Source organism: Lissotriton helveticus, chromosome 6 (genome assembly GCF_964261635.1).
Source record: "Lissotriton helveticus chromosome 6, aLisHel1.1, whole genome shotgun sequence".
Taxonomy (NCBI): Eukaryota; Metazoa; Chordata; class Amphibia; order Caudata; family Salamandridae; genus Lissotriton; species Lissotriton helveticus.
The window spans coordinates 204,173,130-204,195,254 of record NC_136067.1 but is presented as its reverse complement, the minus strand read 5'-3'; positions in this window follow the sequence as shown (position 1 = coordinate 204,195,254).

The window sequence follows — 22,125 nt, the reverse complement described above, 5'->3', positions numbered from 1 at the left end:
GTACTGTACTGTGCCACATTATTATATACCATGGTTATGTGTTTGTCCAATCAGCTTTTTGTGATGTCTAAGTTATGATGTCGATTGTGTTTATTTGCTAGATAGTATATTTTGGCCCAGAAGAGTTTATAGTTTCTTTGCTGGCTTGCGTATATCAATTTCATCTAAATTGCCTCCTTATGTGTATGTTCTACCACATAAATCGCTTTTTGTACATTTGTTTCATTTTGTCAATTTTGGTTACTGAATCTTGGCTTGGTTGATGTCTGACTACACGCGTATTTCTAAGTTCTTTGATGAGTTGTTGTTTTCATAGTCCTTAAATTTATGGAAAACCTTTAGGTTAATGTTTTGACAAATTCCTCCTAACCTGTATGAAAGTCAGCTTGTCATCAGGGCATGGCATGTAAATGGTACTGGACTCCATGACAGCATCTACCTTCGTTCAATTTGAGACACCATAGTTTGTATGGCTGTGCAACTGAGACAGGACCTTATGCTTTTAGGGCCCTGGAGGGAAAGGTTGGGGTAAAATGATCTCTGTCCAATCTTTCTTTTATATTAAAGTTTGAAACGCACTTGTACAGGTCCGGGTCTACCAGAGTAACATCTATAGTTGAGCATGCCCTATCGATTACTTTTGTAAAGGCTGTTGGATGATCCAAAGGACTCTGTCCATTGAGTATGAACAAGCCCAGATACTCAATTGCAGAGATGCAATTTTTACAAGACGGATCGCATCTTGTTTGGTTGCCATGTTTTTCCTGTGTTTGTCCTGGTATTTTGTTAGTGGAGCCCTGTAATAAATTCATGTTGAAGTCCCCTGACAGAAATATGCTTGCTTGTGGATATGTAGTTTTCAGTGCTTTGAGTGTCCCTATCAGGGACTTGAATGGCTGTGCTTTCTTGTGTAGAGCTGTTTGCTCTGATTTTCTATGCTGCTCACACTACCAGTTGGAAAACATCTGCTGAATCTTCTGTAACTTACTCTGTGAGTACTGCCCACCTCTACCTTTAAACCGCAACCAGGGGTCCAGGACTACAGGGGCACCACTTAGGGCTTCAGGACTCACTACGGCTGGGTTTCAGGTGTGGGGAGCCTTCTCTGTCATTGGGGCTCTGATCAGGATGCCAGCAAACAAGCTCTTGGATTCACTTGAGTAGTCCTGGGTTCAAGAGATGAGATGGGGCTGGAGCAGAAGGGAGGCCTCTGAGGGTACAAGGCAGACTTCAGACAGCAAAGCAGTCCTTTCCAATGCAACAAAGAAGTCTTCTGGAGTGCACCGCAGTAGGCAGTCCTCTGATAGTCCCCCCGCAAATCCAGAAAGTGCACTGAAAAGTAGGTCTGAGGGTCCCTTTTTTGTTCCTGGTACCTTCTTTGAAGCAGGGGAGGTTTCTAGTAAGGCTTGGTAAGCGTGTTATATTGCCAAATAGAATTGACACTTTAAAACTGCATACAGGCGGCAATGGCAGGCCTGAGACATGTTTTAAGGGGCCACTCAAGTGGGTGGCACAATAAGTGCTGCAGGCCCACTAGTAGCATTTAATATACAGGACCTGGGTAAATGGTATACCACTCTACGATGGTTTTATAAGTAAATTAAATATGTATGCCAATTTGAATATGTTTGAGGGTGAGAACACAAACACTTTAGCACTGGGAAAGTGCACAGAGTCCTGAAGCCAACAAAAATAAATGTAGCAAAAATAGGAGGGGTGAAGGCAAATTCTTTGGGGTAGCCTTGCAGAAACAGCCAAGTCCAACACACATTCTAGACAATACAAATCTCCACCAGGAATCTGTTACTAAGATAAAAACTAGGCTCCATGGAAATACATTTTGTTAGCATGACAAGGTACCTAACAGTTGGCTTTGAAGCCCTATGTTTTCCCTTGTAATTGACATCTTGTCAGTTAAAAACTTTATTAACCCATCATTTATTGTGTTTAGTAATATTTGTAAGATCACTATACCCTTTCAGCCAACCAATTTCAGCACTATGGGACAGATGTATGAAGTGATTTTGCAATTGTAAAAAATATAATTTGTAAATGGCCATTTGTGACTGAAAACATACTTTTTGTCTTTTATATAGCCCACATTAGATTTTTGACCAAGTACCAATTCATTATTTGGAAGGGGTGTGTTTAGTACATCCCTTCCACATACCAAACGGAATAGTATGTATTTATGTTTTGTGAACAAAATCCGGTCACAAAAAATTAATACTATACAGACTACAAACATGTAGTTGTAGCCCATTCGCAAAAGGTACCACTTGATGCTCTTAAAGGTGTTAATTAAAATTTTTGTTTGTTAAGGAAAACGGGTCACAACTTAAATACATTACCTTATCTATGAAATGTCACAGACATGGTGATTAGCTTAGCAAGCTGCAATTTGGGACCCTACTCATTAATAGGCCTGCAATAGGCCAAATTGCGACCCACTGTGCATTGGGGTTTTTGCAAACTAACCAATCAGTATATAGGTCAGTTCACAACAACTGAATGGATTCAGTAAAAGTCACTGCTCAAATTGCGACCACTTTTACCAAATCCATTCAAAGTGTATCTGGTCCTTTACGTTTTTTTATGCAACTCAGCCACAGAATCTTCAAACAGCTATCCGTTTTATAACATTCATTAATTATGACTCAGTTACATTAAGACAAGAGACCTAAACATAAAAGCATTGGTGATGACTTAGCAATGTTCTCCAAGTGATCTAACCTTAACTTTTCTTGTTAAGAAAAGTGATGACTGCTCAGCAGAAGTCCTATTAATCGCTGCCAGAAACGGCATAACAAGCTAGAGGAAGACATTTCCTTTTGCATATTTGTATCATATACTTAAGAGGTTTGTAACATATTTCCTGGGTAAAAATAAACACTGCACTTAGTGGCTGTGATAAGGATTTCCACTTGAGAGGAGCCCAGCTACCAAAGAATAAAACATAGACCGTGGTAAAAAAAAACAGCAGTCTTCTTGATATTTCTATCCTTAATGGTTCTTGACTATCGTCGTTCAATGTCGACAAATCATGACAAAGTGTTAGCTTGATTACTGTTGTAGTGAAGATTGTCCCTAAAAGAAACAAATACATCTAGCAGCTTTTTCACACCATTAGCGGTACACAGTAATAAAATTGTGCCATCCTCATAAAGCATTGCTGGAATGGATCTTTGTCCAGTATGTGGCATATCGTACATTAAGCGGATAGTGAGTGCTTAAACCATAGATACACAGGATAAAAAGAATTGGAGCACCCTTGTTTAACCGTCATATAATCAATGTTTTCTGTCATTCTCCCTTGCTTCCACATCTGACTTTAGTGGATTGTACAGAATTCAAACGTTGTAAAAAAGTATAGGTGCATCAATACCCATCGTTCTTAAAATGGACCAGATCTTAAACCGATTGGCATGGTCAAATGAACAGGTCCATGAAAGCCAAATGAAGGCAAATCGGGGAGACTTCAGTATTATTGCCAAAAGTCAAATACAGATTCAGGCACTGCTCAATTGACCCTAATACAGCCATAAACCATATTCTGCTTCAGTTATGAGAGGTCCCAATCGGAATTCTATCAAGAAGAGCCCTCTAGCAACTTTAACTACAGAAATAGGCTTACAGCAACAGTGATCTGTCTTAATTGAATTTTTAAAAACTGGAAGAATGTGGCGTCCAGTTAGGCAGAGTGTTTTTTTAGCTAACAATATTTAATATGTATGTAAGAAATGCAACTCGTAATTCTACATTGATTAAAAAGATCCATTGGGACACCATCAGATACCAGGACCCCTTAATTACCTTAATTATAGCATCAAACATTTTCTTATAAGGAAAGGTAAAAGGGTTTTCCATGGGTAAATGAGTACAAATTAAATGTTAGTTACTCTGGCCCTCAATACGATGGCGGTTGGACATCGCCACTAGCAGGTGCCCGTTCAACAATGAGTCTTTTTGTGCAGAAGCGCAGAACAGTGAGACAACAATGGAGAAGAATAAAACTGCAGGTGCAAGGACGTCGAAATCCACGCAATCAAACAGACTTGATCGTTACAGCATCCCCAAAGACATGCCCCAAGGCCGACAGTCTATGGGGGAACGCCTAACAACCAGGGAAAAGAAGACCTAGAGCTCTCACTGAAAGACGTCATGAAGGCGATCACTAATGTTCACACTTCCTTGAACATAAAATGGACACCATCGCTATCGAGGTGAATCTGATCCGATCTGACCTTACCAAACTTAATGAGAACGTCAAACAGGTGGACTCACCACTTCTAGCCTTGTGGGTTACGTCACCTAGCTTCAAGGTGAAATCAAGGAAATGCAAGTATTTGACAAGGCCACTGAGCTCAAACTGGATGACTATGAGGGACACCTACATTGCAATAACCTACGCATTTTACAGTGGCGGCTGGTGGAATTTGAACCTGGTGGGGCTGTCTAAGTTGGCCCCAACGAACGGGAGCGAGCGAGCGAAGCGAGCGAGCCCGACGGCAATAAGGGGGATGTTGGGGGGTTCTACCCCCACGAAGAAATTTTTAAAAAATTGCCATTTTTTGGTGCAATTTTCCGCACTATTTCTGTGATAAATGGACTGAAAAATGAGTTCTTCTAGGCATTCATAAAAGAAAACTCATACATTATTTCAGAGAATTTCTGTGTTGCCAAGCAAGACTGACTTCTGAAGAGGGCCAGGGTACTAAGCCAGGTTGCACATCCACAAAGAAACACACTTGTAATCTTGTTCCTACCAAAAATGACAGCTGGCCATTTCCTTTTCTGCATCAGCTATTCAACGTTGATTGCCCAGTAATCTTTATCACATATTAAATAGCTACATGTATAAGAAATATCAATTTGAAACAAACAATAATTTTTAGGAAGTCAGCAAAAGGTGTGCATTTTTTAGCAAAGCAATTTTGCAAAATAATTAAGTAAATATTGTATTTAAAATAGTTCATATAGCGCTCTGAAGCCCTTGGGTCTATCAGTATTTTAGAAAACCACTAAATAAAAATAAGTTAGGAAATGAGTGTAATATGCATTGCTTATAATATAAGAAATATCCATTAAAAATCTTTCATTTATTTAAGAAAGAAAGAACAAAAACGTTATTTGCATAAGCAGGCTAGGTACAAATGTTTTACTTTATTTTTAAATACTTTTCATGCCACTCTCAGGCCCTTGTGGCAGTCAGTATAGTAGAAACTGGCTACATAAAGATAAAATATGAAAATAAATAAATGTATATTTTAAGAAATATCCCTCCAAAACCAATATGATATTTGTAAACACAAACAAAATTATTTTAAATAATACTATGTAAATTGTTTGAATGCCACTCTCAGGTCCTTGTGCCCTTCAGCCAGCACAGCAGAAAAAGTTAAACAAAAAGAAATTATGGAAATAAATAAATGTACATTTTAAGAACTTTCAAAACCAATATATTTTTAAACACAATTGACAAAATAAAAATAATATTTAAATACTTTGCATGTCAATCTCAGGTAGAAGGGTTCCTGTCCCTGTCAGTACAGTGGAAAACGGTTAAATAAAAATAAATTAGGAAAATAACTAAATGTTGTACATATAAAGACATGTACCCTCAAAACACTAACAAAAGTATTTTAAATAATATTAAAATATGAAAACAAATATATATAAATTCACAGATACATAAGCACACATATATAAATACATATCAACTGTACAGGAGTTGTATGAATATTAAATGGAATGAGAACATTTCCAACAGTACTTCCTAATGTTATCAAACAAAACAAACTGAGCTATAAACACCTGAAACTATGATCACACATCAGATTCATATTTTCTATTTATATAGAAAGTTTGCTCGTCGATCTTTAATATGAACAAACTTTTCAATTGTTCTTTTGTTGAATTCTGGTATTTCCTTTATTAGCTCTTTTTCCATTGACAGCATAGCCAAGGCATTAAGTCTAGCTTGAGTCATAGTGTTTCGCAAAAACGTTTTTACTCTCTTTAGTGTGGAAAAACATCGCTCAGATTCTGCTGTTGTCATGGGTGTAGTAATGACAACTCTTAAGAGCTTTATGGTCTCAGAAAAGGATTTTTCTAAGTTGTTTTCACACAAAAAGCTAAATAAAGCCATGGCACCACCAGTAGTTTGACGGAAGTCTCGTCTTCCATACAGGACCGAAAGTTCTGTACTCAATCTGGCTTTGTCTAACATAGGATAGGCTTCTACCGTTTCTGCGAGTGCCTCAGCTGGGAAAGATTTGTCATGGCTTTCAAAAAGGTCACTTCGCAATAGTGTTGCACTTACAAGATGCTTTGTGAAAGCAAAGCGCTCTCTGGCATGGACCACAATAATGTCACAGACTTCTTTTGCTTCTTGGGTTAAGGTATTTATTTGCAGTTCCGGGTTACAAATGTACATTCTTGTGGCAGTGTAGAATCCAAACTGTCAATGGATTCTCGTATTTTGGTGATGCTTGTCACAAAGTCTGTAGTAGCTTGCTGGACAGACACAGTGTCAAAGTCTCGCTTTTGCAATTGATTATATAAAATGTCTACCTGGGGCATTATTTTGAAAAAAAGAAACAGAAAGAATATAAACTCTCTATCATCTAATGTTCTACTAAATCCCTTAGCTTCACATATAGTATTCGACTCAAAATCACCACAGTTTGCAATGGTTGACATGCATTCAAGAAGATCTTCTCTGAATTCATAAATTAGCAATATTGCTCGAATATTGAAGTTCCAGCGAGTTGCAGACCCTCTTGGAAGTCTTCTTGAAACTATTTGTTCAAGAATTTCCGTCCTTTTCGGAGAACGTGAAAAAAATGCTGTTATACCACCAATCTCTGAAAAGAAAATTTTAACTCTAGATATTTTGGAGGAAGCCTGTTCCATAATTAGGTTAAGTTGGTGGGCATAGCAGTGAATATAATGTGCATTTGGGTAAACATCCCTGATTTTCTTTTGCACCCCACCTGTTGCACCACGCATGACGCTGGCACCATCGTAGCTTTGAGCAATTACTTTTCCTTTAGCACATTGCTCAGGGAAAACAATGTTTAATTCATTAAGAATGGTGAGGCAATTGTTTCTGCAGATGAGTCTTTTAGATGTGTGAAACAATAAAATCTTTCAGCTACCTTGCAATTTCCATCAATGTAGCGGAAGACCAGAACTGACTGTGTCTTAGTAGAGACATCAGTTGTATCATCAGCTTGGATAGCTACATAATCAGTGGTTCTCAACTGCTGTATAATATAGTCTCTTATTACTTCCAGCATACAGTCCAGCAATTCATTTTGAATAGTTTTAGAAGTGCCTTTAAACACGGTGGCTGTTTTTAAATGTGTTTCCATAGCACTGTCAATGCTGGAGACAAAATCAACAAGGCCCCTGAACACACCAGGATTTAGAGACTCTTCAGTTTCATCATGGCCTCGTAATACCAATTCAAAGGCACCACAAAATCGAATACAATCAATCAATTTTGATAAAATGTATCGGTTTTTATCCACTTCTGCATTATGTTTTCTTACTCCCACACGGTATGCTTCATTTAATTGCTGTACAATGTCCGATTTTCCAAAAAGAGATAATTTTAACATATTTGTCAAATGGGATTTACATCAATCATGTTTTTTTATTTTTTCAGCCAGATGCTTTAGGTCAGTAACTCCTGTTTTTGTCGAGGTAACTTCACCTCCAAAGAGTAAGCATGGGAAACAGAATAAAGCATTTTTAGAAGCGCTACCAGTAAGCCATTCAATCCTATCATACCACGTACTGGTAAAGCGACGGGTGTACCCCTTCCCCCTATCTTTTGTAGACTGCTCAATTTTAATTTGAGGTTTATCAGCTCCTAATGTTTTCACTTGCAGTTTATCTGCATGTGTCAAACCCAAAAATGGGTTTATGAGTAAACTGTCAACTGTGTTCATTGTGTCCAGCAATATATCAGATTGGAAATAGAAAACCTAGCCTGTTTTTTAAAATTCCCTTGGTTGAAGAGACAAAAACGATATTACGCAAAATACTAAATAAACACTAATATAAATTGTCATGCACACACAAGTAACAGCAATTATTCATCCACATCCATCTTCAGTCTGACAGGAATGCAACTGCAGCAGCACGTACAGCTGTTCCCCAAGCGTTATAGCCTTGTAAATTTTTGCAGAATTTCTCCTGGGATCCTGTTAATAATTAAAATATGGTATGAGCTTCGAGGCTAGGTGCCATAGCATACACAACACCAGTGGTGATTGAAAATCTTGAGCATGTCAATTCAGTGATCTGCCTAGAATTTAAAGGGTGTACTTATAAATTTTGACTTGACTTTTGATGGCAAATAATACAAAACATATTGAAAAATGTCTTCAAAAGAATGAGAGAATAATTGAGCAATACCCTTTAAAAGGGTTCTAGGCAGATCTCTGATATATCCAGTACTCATCTGTACCCAACACAGCAAAATAAATGCATAGTTTTTCAATTAAGAGTTTAACATTGCAGTTAGACCATTTTGATATTCTACACATTGATGAAATGACCTATTTTACACACAAGACAGACTAAAATTACAGCCTATAGACAGTGCTAGTCCTATCAGTGATCCTATTACTAAATGGACAACAGTCACAACTGTCACAACACATTAGATCAATTTTATATATCCAACTCACTGTACGTAATCTGTGTGCAGTAAAAATTTTGTGTGCAAAAAAATAGGCTGAAAAACATTGCTGTAAAAAATATTGTCGACTGAAAAAACTAGAATGAAAATAAACAGTGGCCTAAAACATGGTAAAATGCCATGCATTATAGAGCAAAGATGAGTGTACTGGGATCAGGGGTAAGAGGCATCCTCCTAAAGTAGACAGGAGCATTTAAAATGAGGTGGGGTAAAGGGGCCGGAGACTAGCAATGCATTTTAACAATTCAAGTATAGTTAGCTTTAAGGGATAGTTAGGAGATTTTAGGGTATCACTAAGTAGTAGTAGAGGGCTATAATGAATTAGAGTAGTACTTTTTTAAGCAGGAAGAAAGGATACAATATATGGGCAGTTTGGGGTTCAAAGGCTTTAAAGGGTGAAAAGCATTAAGGGATAGTAAGGGATTATCAGGCCACAGTTAAATAAATGAAAGTGTATAAAAAAATAAAAGATTTCAAAAACAACATTTTGGGATTTTTCATAGTTCATGATAAAAAACAAAAAATGATTCCCTTGAACTTTCAACTCGCTACAAGCTCACACTCTCTGAACTGTTCTGCTAGGATAAGCCAACAGGCAGTCCTCCACACCTAAAGACCACACAGTTGGCATCCATATACAGCTGAATGTGGACCTTTGCCGTAAATAGAGAACCATGTCCTACCTTGTGGCCTGAGATTAAGGACCACGAAGCTGAGTTTTGATCAGTGTCCTGTTACAGCAGAGTCAGAACTACCACTTGTCCTCTTTCGATATCTCTCAGTACTGATCTTGAATGTGATTATATCACGACCAGTTTTAACTCCAATTTTTCATGTGCTAAAAGAATTAAAACAATACTTATTACCAGCAATTACATTGCATTCATGTAATGTTTCAAGCCAATGTGCTTCATGTATAATAATGTTTTACACAAAACAAATAAAAATAATAAATTCAGGTGTTTTTCAATGGAATGTGCATGAGTGCAAGTGAGCTCCTGGGTCTCTGCAAACATGGTGATGTGTGAAATTTTGTGTAGAGTTGAATATTTCTGCAAAGAAGTGCATGCCCATGTTTAAACATGAATCTATGTGAACGAATGTGTGTGTATGTTTGAGTATGTGTGCATTGCAGTGAGCACCTGTGCCGCTGGCCCGAACTCTAGAATCCTGTTGAAGTAGTGAGCAGAGGTATGGGAACACCTCATGTGACTAGAGGAGGGATGGTGAGTTAAGGTTTTACACCGGCTACATTCAGGGGGCTAGAGAGTCAGAGGACAGATAAGCCAGTGATCATTTTCAGCAACCAGACCCCAAGGTTGAAAACTGCCAGCACCAAGGCCACTGCCACCTCTAAGTAGCCTATACTCCATCGCCTTTCTGGAAAACAACAGTTGACATAGGGCGACCCCTTGGTTCTACGTGGAGCACTCTCTGCCAGCCGGGTCAGGAATTTTTTTTGTTTATGACTTGCGCTAACTGAAGAAAGTGTTTTACACTGTGGGAAAGCAGGCAGTTTGGCAAGAGATTGGTGATTATTTTTTTCCAGGCAGTGCCGAAATGTGATTTTGGCAAGAAAATAAGTGGGACAGACTGCATGCTTTTCACGACCACGATGCACTTACTGCCAGCGTGCTTGCTGCCTAAATGCAGCTACTCAGAAAGCATGCAAGGTGGTAGGACCCAGGTGTGCTATAGCTTGAATGAATAAAGCATTCTAGTGTGGTGATGCGGACAGCAGCACTAGTCTGACCCCTAATGAGTGGTACTTGACAGGACTACAAATGTGAAAGTGAACGCTCTTCAAAATTTTAAAAAAAAGTGTATCTTTTTAACATTTGAAAGCTTTGACATTATCAAGTCAAATTATAGCACTGCACTAAGACTTCATTAAACATAGAAGGAGGGTGGGGCTGACACCTCCACCTGAATAGGGCTATGCCTATTCCAACACAAATAGCTGTATAACCGCCTGTAGTGTGCCTGGAGCCAGAGAAGAAAGGGCAGGGCCCTTTTGAGGATCAAAGACAGCTGTCTTTTGTTGTCTCCCCCACTTCAAAGACACATTTTGGTATTAGTACTGGACCTCGCTGTGACATCCCCAAATTAGTTCACTTTGGGGTCTGGAGGAGACTCTGCAACTATGAGGTACAACACTGCTAGGAAGAACTGCCCCTTTGTCACTCGCTTTGCTGTACTGCCTATGCACTCTGCTCAGCTATGTTGGCCTGCTCCCTGCTACCTCTGCAATGAGGGACAACTGGGCCTCTATAACCTACAAGTTCCCAAGAACTTGTTAGCTTTCCTCCTGTTATGGAAGAATCAGGGCTATTTTTATGCTATTGGGCCACCAGACACACTCACATAGTCTAGCGCCTGCTGTGTTGGCGCTCGGTCACCTTTTGCTACTAGTCGTACTTGACACTGCTGTTTCTGAAGATACCGCAGCGGTGTAGACCTTTACCTTCAGTCAGCGCCGGGAGCCCCGAGTGGCGTGAGCGCATTCTGGTTGCCTAGCATCACAACGATCTGAGCTCGCTCTATCCAGGCTCTTTGGGCCGAAGATTCACAAGACTGCATCTACAATGGCTGAACACCAGTCCTGCCTGCCTCTGTACCTCTTACCAACAGGAGCTCCATGTGTGAGGCCCACCAACACAGCAGTATGGGGCCACAGACCTGCCTGTGCTCCAGCGGCCATGCCAGAGCCCAACTCCTCTTCCTACCACGTGGACCCCGTGTGCGAGACCGCCGACAACAAGAGCAGTGACTCCAAGCCCCTGGGACTGTCCCGAAGGCCTGTGCAGGCTAACTTCAACTCCCACTGCATTGAAAACCTTTTCGAGGCGGAGGAGGCCGGTGGGCTCATTTGAGGATTACTGTAACTCCCTTAAAGGTTCCTGAGCACTGTGATGAGCTATTAACGTTACTAGTACTGGCATAACTCTTGATAGACTATTGAATTGCTGTCCTTTAGGCCTGGTTTTAATTACATAAAGATGGTCTATTTTTCTAGAACTAGTGTGGAGTGTTTTGCTTTGTCTTTCACTGTTACTTTACTATGCGTTGCAGAAATACTTTACACATTGCCTCTTTGATAAGCCTCCTCTGCGCCAAGCTACCAGACGAGGAGCACAGGTAATCTTGCATCTGAATTAACCTGAGTGGTGGTGGGTACTGCTTGGCTTAGGTGTATACCTTAGCCAAACAAAAACCCCATTTGTAACTGACACATTCAGCAGCGCCTGCTGCTGCACGTTGCCTGCTATCATTCCCTTCCCTCTTCCTGCTGGACCTCTCAGCCGCCTTCAACACCGTTTCCCACCACACCCTCTGCACAAGATTCCACGATGCCAGCATCCGGAACAAAGCCCTGGATGGATCTGCTCCTTCCTCACCGGCCAAACACAGAGTAAGACTTCCACCATTCAACTGAAAACCCACAGAGAACAGCTGCAAAGGGTCTCAAGGCTCCTCCCTGAGCCCCAAGCTCTTCAGGCCCCATTTGCAGCCATCTTCAAGAACCACAGACTCAACGTTGTCTCCTACGCCGATAACATCCAGCTGATTCTCTACCCCACAGAAGAACCCACAGCTGCCAAGAGCAACTTCCACAACAGGATAAATGCAGTCACCACCACGATGAAGGACAGCTGCCTCAAGCTTAACTAACTCAAACAAGACCTAGGTCCTCAACCTGGGAACCACCCCCAAGTGTTGCCACCCCCTCTGCCTTGGTTGACTCTTGGTGGTCCAGGCAGAGGGGGTCTGCAGCACTTGGAAACCCCCCCACGCCTACTGACTACGTGCGAAACCTTGGCAACCTCCTGGACTTCTCTCTCTCAATAAACCACCAAATCAACGTTGTTTATTCCTCCTATTTCCACATGCTCCATCTACTTCATGAAATCTTCCAGTGTGAGTACAAGAAAACTGTCACCCATGAGCTTGTCAGCACTCTATCCAGCACCACCCAGAAACACGATAAGAACTGCAGAACATCAAGAACACTTCCGCTAAACTCATCCTGAACATCCCACGCCGCAGCCACATCACCAGCCACCTGAGAAGGGAAATATCCATTACAACGAATCCAATACAACGCATGCCATTACAACGCATGCCAACACAACGCAAGTACCATTACATCGCAATGCTATTGCAATGCATAGCATTACAATGTAAAGCATTATAATGCATATACTTTTACCACACATGCCTTTACATGAATTTCTTTGTATAGGCAAGCATGGTAAAAGCATATGTGTTTTACATGTAAGTATAAGGTAAGTATAGGGTTTAGGGTGGGTTTGGATTTTGAGGTGTAGGGGTATAGGTTTGGGTTGCCAAGATTAATTTTAGGGTTCAGGATGGGTATGTTTTGGGGTGCCAAGGTTCATTTTAGGATTCAGGGTGAGTTTGGATTTTAGGGTGCCCAGGGTAATTTTAGGGCTCGGACAAATTTGGATTTTGTGGTGCCACGGGTAATTTAAAGTTTTAGGGATGGGGTTGTAAGGGTAATTTTAGGGTTCAGGGTTGGTTTGGGTTTTGGGGTGGTAAGGGTAACTTTAGGATTTAGGGTGTATGGGTATTAGGGTGGTAAGGGTAATTTTAGAATTAAGGGGGTAGGGCTATTGGCACTGGTACAAAGGGTAATTTTGGGGTTGCCTGGGGGTATTAATATATATATATATATATATATATATATATATATATATATATATATACACACACACACAAACAGAGACACACAATTACTTACCTTAACCACTTTTACCAAGTATATGCCTTTACCACGCATGTCTTTGCCTTGTAATGGCATGTGTGGTAAAGGCATATGCATGGTAAAAGTGTGCTTTGCAATGGTAATGCGCTGTCACAGCACTTGCGTTGTTACAACCGCGTTATAATGGCATTCTTTGTGTTGGCATGCGATATAACGTCATATATTCCCTGAGAGACCTTCACTTGCTATCTTTCAACAAAAGAATTACCTTAGCTCAAGCGCCTCACGCATGCCTACAAATCCCTCCACAACGCCAGACATACATAGCTCAACCACCACTTCTGCTTCTACACTCTCCCCTGACATATCCACTCCGCCCAACTGGCGCAGGCCACCATCACACATCTGTAGACCAGTGCTGGAGAAAGATCCTTGTCTAAACTTCTGAAACGTCCTGCCTCTGCACCTCAGGCAATCACCATCACGTCCGCAATTAAGGAAGGACCTCAAGACTTGGCTCGTCAAATGAATCGAAGATCCCCTCCCCTCAACCCCCCACACACAAAGCCTTGAGACCCTAAGGGTGAGTAGTCTTGCTTTAAATAGTAATTGATTTGCAGCAATGGAGCAGAAAGAAAGGCTTAAAGCTTATCACATCATAAGACGCTTGCTTTTGAATTGGTATTTGCAAACATTTTAAATTTAAATACGACTATTTCGTTTTTATTTCTTTTTATAGTGCTACTCATCCACATGTAGGTTGTCAAAGTGCTTTAGATCACATGTACGCATATATTGACAATAAATGAAGAGTGTAAATCAATGTACAGGTTGTGTAACAAAAGTAAGTGAGGGTTACAAGGTTGAAGAGTTGCATGCTGTTTATAGCTCACTGTGCTATATGGGAAGGATTAAAATGTATATGGACTGTACATAACCAAATGAGCTCTGTATTAAAAGCAGTAACCCACTTATCTAGTTTCATAAAATAAAAATCTGTCATCTGCATATTACATAGCATTTTGCATGAAGTGCACTGCATGAGACACATTAACCCTTGCAAGTTTATTTAAATGCACTCATGAGTCATGATACTAGACTGTCCTGTCAAGTATCACGCATTGGGTGTGACACTCACGCATTTCAGTGCGGTGGTCCACATCACCGCACTGAAATGCATTGTCACGCATTTTGCCGACTCGCCTCCTCGCACCTGTGCACGGCTCCTGCTGCTCCGAGAGATGTACTACTTCAGCCAGTGCCAGCAGCTGCTCTTTCATAAATAGTTATTGGTTGCTCCCAGCTCGTGGCTGAGTGAGAGCGCCGCAGCTCTAGGCGGCTACAATGAAACAATCCTCGTGCTGGCTCAAGGCTGGCGCTGTAATTTCGGCTTAAATTTGACACACTGACAGATGGAATTAATTACGGGGGCGGGCAGTTCTCTCAGCACCATGCAGCATGCTGTAACTGGCTCACAGCCAGACACTCACCAGGGGCGCCAAGGTGATTCACTGATGGTAATACGCCTGTAACGCTAACTTGCCGTCAGGTCGCATCCGGAGGAAGTAGTAGTGTAAGGTAAAGGGAGGCTGTCACGCACAGCAGGAAACTTGTAATGGGAGGCGGGAGTTAAGGGTAACGCTTTCAGTCACCCATTCAAGTATCCGAAGTGCTAACAGCAATGAAGAGTTGAAGTGTCTTTGTGAGCCTCCCGCTCATCACTCGAGACACTTATCAGCCCCTGGAGAGGAGTGGTGCAGAATCTACCTGATCAGAGAGTAAGCTGAGTCCCGACAGAACAATTTAGTTCTCTGAAACCATCTTCTATCTCTACAGTCAAGTATATAAAAGCTCATAAATACTTTTATAGGGAATGGGAGGGCCAAGGGCGAAGAGCTGTTAAATGACACAGGTCCCGTACACTGAGGCAGAAGCTGCGGGCCGCGGCGGGGTACTCAAATCGAGTGGGAGTCCTCACCGTGGCGAGCTACACTGCTGTCACTTCCTGTGCAGCTGAGCGCCGCAAATAATAACCACGATGGCTACCTTGAACATGAGCTGTGCAGAAGTGTCACAAATACTTCTAGGATTTCATGTCCGAGCTTTTGTGTACTGCTTATTGTGGATACAACTCCCTAAAGAGCTTGCAATCTATAAGGAACGACGTGAAAATGACACGTGAAATGTAGCACTCAGTCAGTGACCCATGACCCCGAGAGAAATGTCACCGGCGCGGCGACAACAGTGCCAGGAGGACACACAGACAGTGTCAGTCGCCGCCCGCTGTGCAAGAAGTGGCATTGGTGATAATCACGGGCGGCGGCGCAAATTAAACTACGGCCAAGTGGGGGGACGAGGAGTGTGTCAGCAGCCAGTGTCTGGGGGTCGCCGGAGAAGAAGACTGATGCAGTCCAGCAGAGTGCATCATGCTGCCGAGCAGTCAGTGCTGCAGCTGAGCTGTGCGGCCTCGGCGGGGACCGGGAAACATCTCTGAACTCTTCTAGTTCAAGTAAGTTTTTTATTATACTAATACATCAATGAGGTCACATCTGAAATATATATTAATTTAGCACAATGGCATCTCATCTGCAGGGCTGCTCACTCTCGTCATCCTTCCCAGTGAGCCTCCTGATTTAAAGCTGCAGTCAGTCGGATCATTGTGATCATTACAGTGAATGCACGCGGGCCGCAGGACTTAACCTCTGTCTGACTGTCTCAGATCTGATCATAGGGGCACCAGTAAATTTATAATCTTCACGGGTCACATAGTGCGTGACAGTTACCACCATGCAGTGTTTATAATACTACTACATCAATGAGTCATCTGAAAAATAAATTAATTTCACACAATAGCATCTCCTCTGCAGGGCTGCTCACGCTCATCATCCTTCCCAGTGAGCCTCCTGGTTTAAATCTGCAGTCTGATCATTGTGCTTATTACAGAAAATGCAGGCAGGGCCACAGGGCTTCTCGGTCTGAGTCTCAGATCTGATCATAGGACACCAGTAAGTTTATAATCTTCACGATGCACTGTGCGTGACAGTAACCACCAGGCAGGGCTCTCTGAACAGTGGCGGGGAAGAGTGAGGCAAAACACGAACACAGGTCAGTCATGATATAGCTCACTGAAATCACATCTGGTGAGATAGTCTTATAAAAAAAGTTTCTCTAGTAGCCCCCTTGAAATTTTTTCATGAGGCTCTAGAACGTTGGGAGTTTCAGAAATAATAATAATGACTAAGCGAAGGTGGCTGTTTGTTTTTTACACAGCCTCTAATACGGACACACACACGTTTTCATGTAATCATATTCTGTTGGAGCGGAGTTCATGAAGATCGGCTGATTTGACAAGGATTACACAATACACATAAGTGAAGAGACTGACCACACTTATAACACTGAGGTCTCCATATTCTATGTAGGGTAGTGTATTCTTAAGGCAATATCTTAGAGCTACCTTGCTCAAATGGGTGTCATTTCATATATTTATGTGTTTCCCTAGTCTTTATTACGTGATTTTGCGCAGGACAAAGTGTCACTCATATTTCTTGAAATGGCACTCATAATTACACTGAAGTTATGAAAATGTCACACATGGCACAGGCAATCTGAAACCTTGGCAGCTATGACTAGACTAGAGTGTGCTATATGTCAAAATAATTACAAAGTAGTATATTTAAATCATGGAAATATTGCAAAAATAATTTAAAAGAACAATAATTAATACTTCACACTTACCCCAGTTATCAGGCAGCTTCTGTCTTGGTCAGTCAGCCGGTTGATGCTAGTTGCTGGCTGGCTGTGCTTCTCCTGTTGTTGTCCAGCAGCTACTGATTCAGAGAGAGCTGAAACAGTAAAGCTTTCACTTTCAGGATGAAAGTGAAAGTCTACTCTGTGCAGCATGTGACACCACGTCACAGGGTCATGAGTTAAGTCTCATGACTCTGTGGCATAAATAAAATGCTTACAGCGTTTTTTTTTTTTTTAAAGTTAAAAGTTTATATACAATAATCATTCAGTGTAATGATTATTGTATTTTAAAAAATGACCTTTCCCAAAAGAGTCGTTTTTGAGAGATGGCTGGGGTCAGTTATGCATGACCCCACCCCCTCCAGTGACGACTGATCAAAGGGTGGGGTGAGAGTGTGCTCGTCATCATGCCCCAGCCTTTATGTAGATTAGACTTCAATGCAGCCTCGGGCTTACACTGTAGACGCCCGAGGCTGCTGTAAATTTATGAGGCTGCTTTACGTCATTTCTGGGCGGGCCCCAAAAGGGCCATTCTTTCTATTCCCGGGCTGGCACCTAATGCGCCCGGTGTTTACACTCCGACAGTCTTTTAGACTTAAATTGTGACACATGCGCAAAACGCATGTGTCACAAATCACCCCACACGCTGCTTCCATTTCCTGCCTGGCCTGCCTGCTGCTGCAGTGACGCTCGCTCGAGTGCGTCCTCAACTGATGGCAGGCAGGCAGCAGGATGACAGATGGCCCGGGGCTCTGATCTGCATTTCGGTTCGGGATTTAAAATGGTAAGTAACATTGCTGTTACTTAGCATTTTAAATCCCTGATTTACAAGTTGATAGGGAGGGCGGAGCCCCGACGCCCTTGAAAGAAAACCGCTCCTGGCATTTTAGGCGTACCAGAAAAGGCAGAGGGACAGGCCCCAGATCTCTTTGTAGAGGACCTATTGTTATGTTTTTTGCTTCGGTATTTGAATTTGACTTCATTATAGAGGACTCTGGTATTCACGAAGTGTGTAGTAGGTGGAATTGGGGACAAGAATGTTAAAATATTGAGTTGGAATGTTAACAGTCTCGGGGACAAAATCATAAGTAGTGTAGTTCTCCAGTATATCAAGCGACAGGCCCCAGATATTGTCAGGCTCCAGGAGACGCACCTGATCGGAAACCTCTGTAAGGCAATGCACAGAGGGGGGTACAAGATGGTTGCACATGCAGGATTTACCTCCGGTTCCGGGGGTGTAGGCATCATGGTGAAGAACACGTTCCCCCTTGCCATAAGCTACACATGGACGGAAACTTGGGGAAGATATATTGGGGTTTCATGCACATGGGAGGCCGCCCACTACATTCATGTTTGTATGTGTCCCTCTGGGCCTGCCGAGTACCACCTTCAGAGACCTGGGCTCGGTCTTGTTCACCATTTCGGATGGCCTCTTAGTCCTCGGGGGCAATTTGAATGCAGTGGTTTTGGGCACCCTGGACCGATACCCCCCAAGGGAAGTGGGACCCTCTTCACGATGGCTGCCTGACTTTCTTGAAACCATAGGACTGGTAGATGTGTGGAGAACATATTATCCAGCTCAGATACAACAGACCTTTCATTCTGGGGCGCACCATAGCCTCTCCCGCTTGGACTTCTGTTTAATACCCACGGCACAAGCCGCATACATCCATGAAGTTAAACACCTAGCTACAGGCATCTCCGACCACTCACCAGTATGGTTCCACATAGTCCTTAACCAGATCAAAGTGGGAAGAATAACGTCAATTAACCCTTGGTACCTACATGATCCGACAATCTGCAAATCCCTTATCAAAGTCACAGACGATAACTTTTCCAACAATGTGGGGTGCGTGTCCTCATCCCAGTCCTTATGGGAAGCATTTGAGACTGTAATTTGGGGTCAGGCATTATCATTCATTTCTGGGATAAAGAAAAATAAACAAAAAGAGGTCCTAGACTCTGAGGCTGAAATGTATAGGTTGGAGAGGGATCTAGAATCTGGAGTTAAGCCGGAGAAGCTTCACTTACTGAGACCGAAACCGTAAGCCTACTAAGCTCTAGTTATGGACAGTGCCAAGACACTGGGTAAGGAGCGACAGGGTACGGTATATAAACTGGGAGATAAAGCAGGGAAACTCGTAGCATGACTAAACAGGAGGGAATGGGCAAGCAGACTGGTCCAAGAACTCAGGGTTGACAGAGAAGTCGTTCTCACTGACCACAAGACATAGTTGACAGATTCGCCAGCAACTTCCAGACCGTATTCAAGACAGTCACCACATACACCGAAGAGGACTCTCAGGAATTGTTGCAAGACATTAAGCTTACCAGTCTCTCCCCAGAAGACCGAGACATCATGGATAGTGACTTAACAACAGAAGAGATAGCTCAAGCAATTCATTCCTTAAATTTAGGGAAAGCCCTTGGTCCCAATGGTATCCCTATTGAGTTATACGAATTATGACCAGATAAACTTGTACCTTACCTAAAAACCATTTTTGAGGAATGCAGAGAAATCGGAATACTGCCCAGGGAGCATGGAATAGCCACCATACATAACAAGGGAAAACCCAAGACTGACTGCGCCTCATACAGGCCAATTTTAATACTAAAAGCCAAGCCTAAAATCCTGGCCAAACTTCTAGCAAATCGCCTAGTCAAAATAATCAGTAACTTAGTTCACCCCGATCAATCCGGTTTAATGCCACACAGATATACAGCTTTGAACCTGCATAGAGGCCATGGGGTTTTGGATAGGGCACATACTATCCAAGAACCAGCTGGGATGGTATCCTTAGACTCAACCATGGTGTTTGACACTATTGAATGGCCATACTCTGGGCGGTCCTGGCCAAGATAGGATTTGGCCTGAAAAACATCCAATGGGTACAACTCCTATACCATGAGCCTTTGGCCCAAGTGCTAGTCAACAATAAATGATCAGCTACATTCCTACTTGGACGGGGCACCCGTCAGAGTTGCCCACTTTCACCTCTTTGCCCTACCCTGGAACCGCTGGCAGCCTGGATCCGAAAGGATTCTATGTTGCGAGGTTTGCGATGGTCCCATCCCTAGAAGACCGCATCTCGCTTTATGCGGATGACATTTTTCTCTATTTAGTGTATTACGTTCAATTACTACTGAGTAGCTGCAACCACAGTCAGGATCCCACCGCTAGACACCAATCTGTTGGAACCTGGGATGTCAGGTCACCTAGTGTAGCCTGGCCTAGGGTAAGACATGCAATTCTAGAGGCACAAGTGTGAATGTTGCAGACCACCCAGAAGTAAATCCACGCAATAACACTGAAAAAGGACACTACACCACTTTGTTGGAAAAATATGTACTGGTTTATAAAAATAAGATACTCTGCTCTTTGGTTTCAAAATTTACAATTTAGGCACTTCAGTTTATCATGGAGCATTAACTACACTTTTAAGTTCTAAAACATCAACAACCAGCATTTACAATACATTACATTTAGTCAGTCCTCTTAACCAAATCTGGCAGGTAACTCTTATACTTCAATAGCTCACTTATGCATTTACTGTACTCTGCTTTACTCTATAGCATCTCTCATTACAGCATTACTTTAAAAGAGACAATATCAGCACTTTATGTTAGATCAGGTAAGCAATTTCTTTTACATAGATGACTCTACAATTCCCCTTCTTAGCCTGTTAAAGAAGAATTGGTTATAACCACTTAAATCAGCTTTCAATAAAACTCTGTCAGGGATTCCTCATGGACGCGGGGGCCAGAGTCTCAAACTATGACACCAGTTAATCTTATGGAAGTCATTACCCCACGTGTTTACCTCCTTACTTGTAACTGTTGATGCTGGAATCGTCCTGCGCCAGAAGTAATGGGGAAAAACAGCCGATATGGCCAAGTTATCAAGAGTGGCAAGGGCTTTCTCCCGCTTTACAGAACTCCCCTGCTCTCCCTCCCCACTCGGGCCAGCTCCTCTGCTTAGCACTCGAGCGGAAGGTAGGCCGATTTCACCATGCCCCCCAGGCCGCCACCGGGCCCCTCAGCTTCCCCCTCCCTGCCCGGCCAGCTCCTCCGTGTGGCGCGCGAGCAGGGGGAGAAGGCGGGACACTCACTCTGGCTGCTGAGGCAGCCGGCGCTCCTCTGTGTTGCTCGGCGGGGGCACTACTCTCGCGTACATGCGCGGTAGCGCTCGCGTTGATGCTGCCTCACACAGCGCCTGCTCCCAGGAAGGACGCTGTCTACCCGGGCCTGCTCGGTCCTAGGCCCCTCCTGAGGGGATGGCTGCGACGCTTTGGGCATGCGCGAAGGCGCCTTCACTTTCCCTTGACAACCGGAGCTTGACAGGAAACGCGTCTGAAGCGCGGTAGGCGCCCCCGGGGTCACGCTCACGAAGGGAAGCCTCGCAAGGCTTCTCAGGCTCAGTGGATCCCGGGGAGGCGCTGACACGGAACGCGAACAGTGCCCCAGGGGTCCCGCTCACAGCCAAGGTGGCGCTGCCTCAAGGAAACCGGCACTGCTCACCCCTCGTCAGTTCCCAGGGAAATCAGGGGATCAGCTGACTACACGTCCGGCCAGGTTCTTCTGGGGCACAGGGGCACAAGCCTTCCCCCACACCCAGGAAGGTAGGAACAGCGCTGGCTCTCTTCTTACTTCAGCTCCCACTTCCTAGCCCTACAAAGTCCTTTTACCTCTCAACAATGAATGGAGGCTGGTATCAAGGGATGAGGGTTATTCCTTCAGAGTTCCTTCCACTGGGCAGAGGACTGCGCTCCACAGCGCCACAGTCTCCTTTTCCTGTTCACACCCCACTATCCTTAAGTTAGGGGCTAGTCAGGCGCCCAGGGTCTTCAGCCATTCAAAGCAGCAGGGATAGGTCAAATAACCCAAGGGAGGACGGGTGGTGAATCAATAGGGTCAAACCTCTGACTAGCCTACCCCC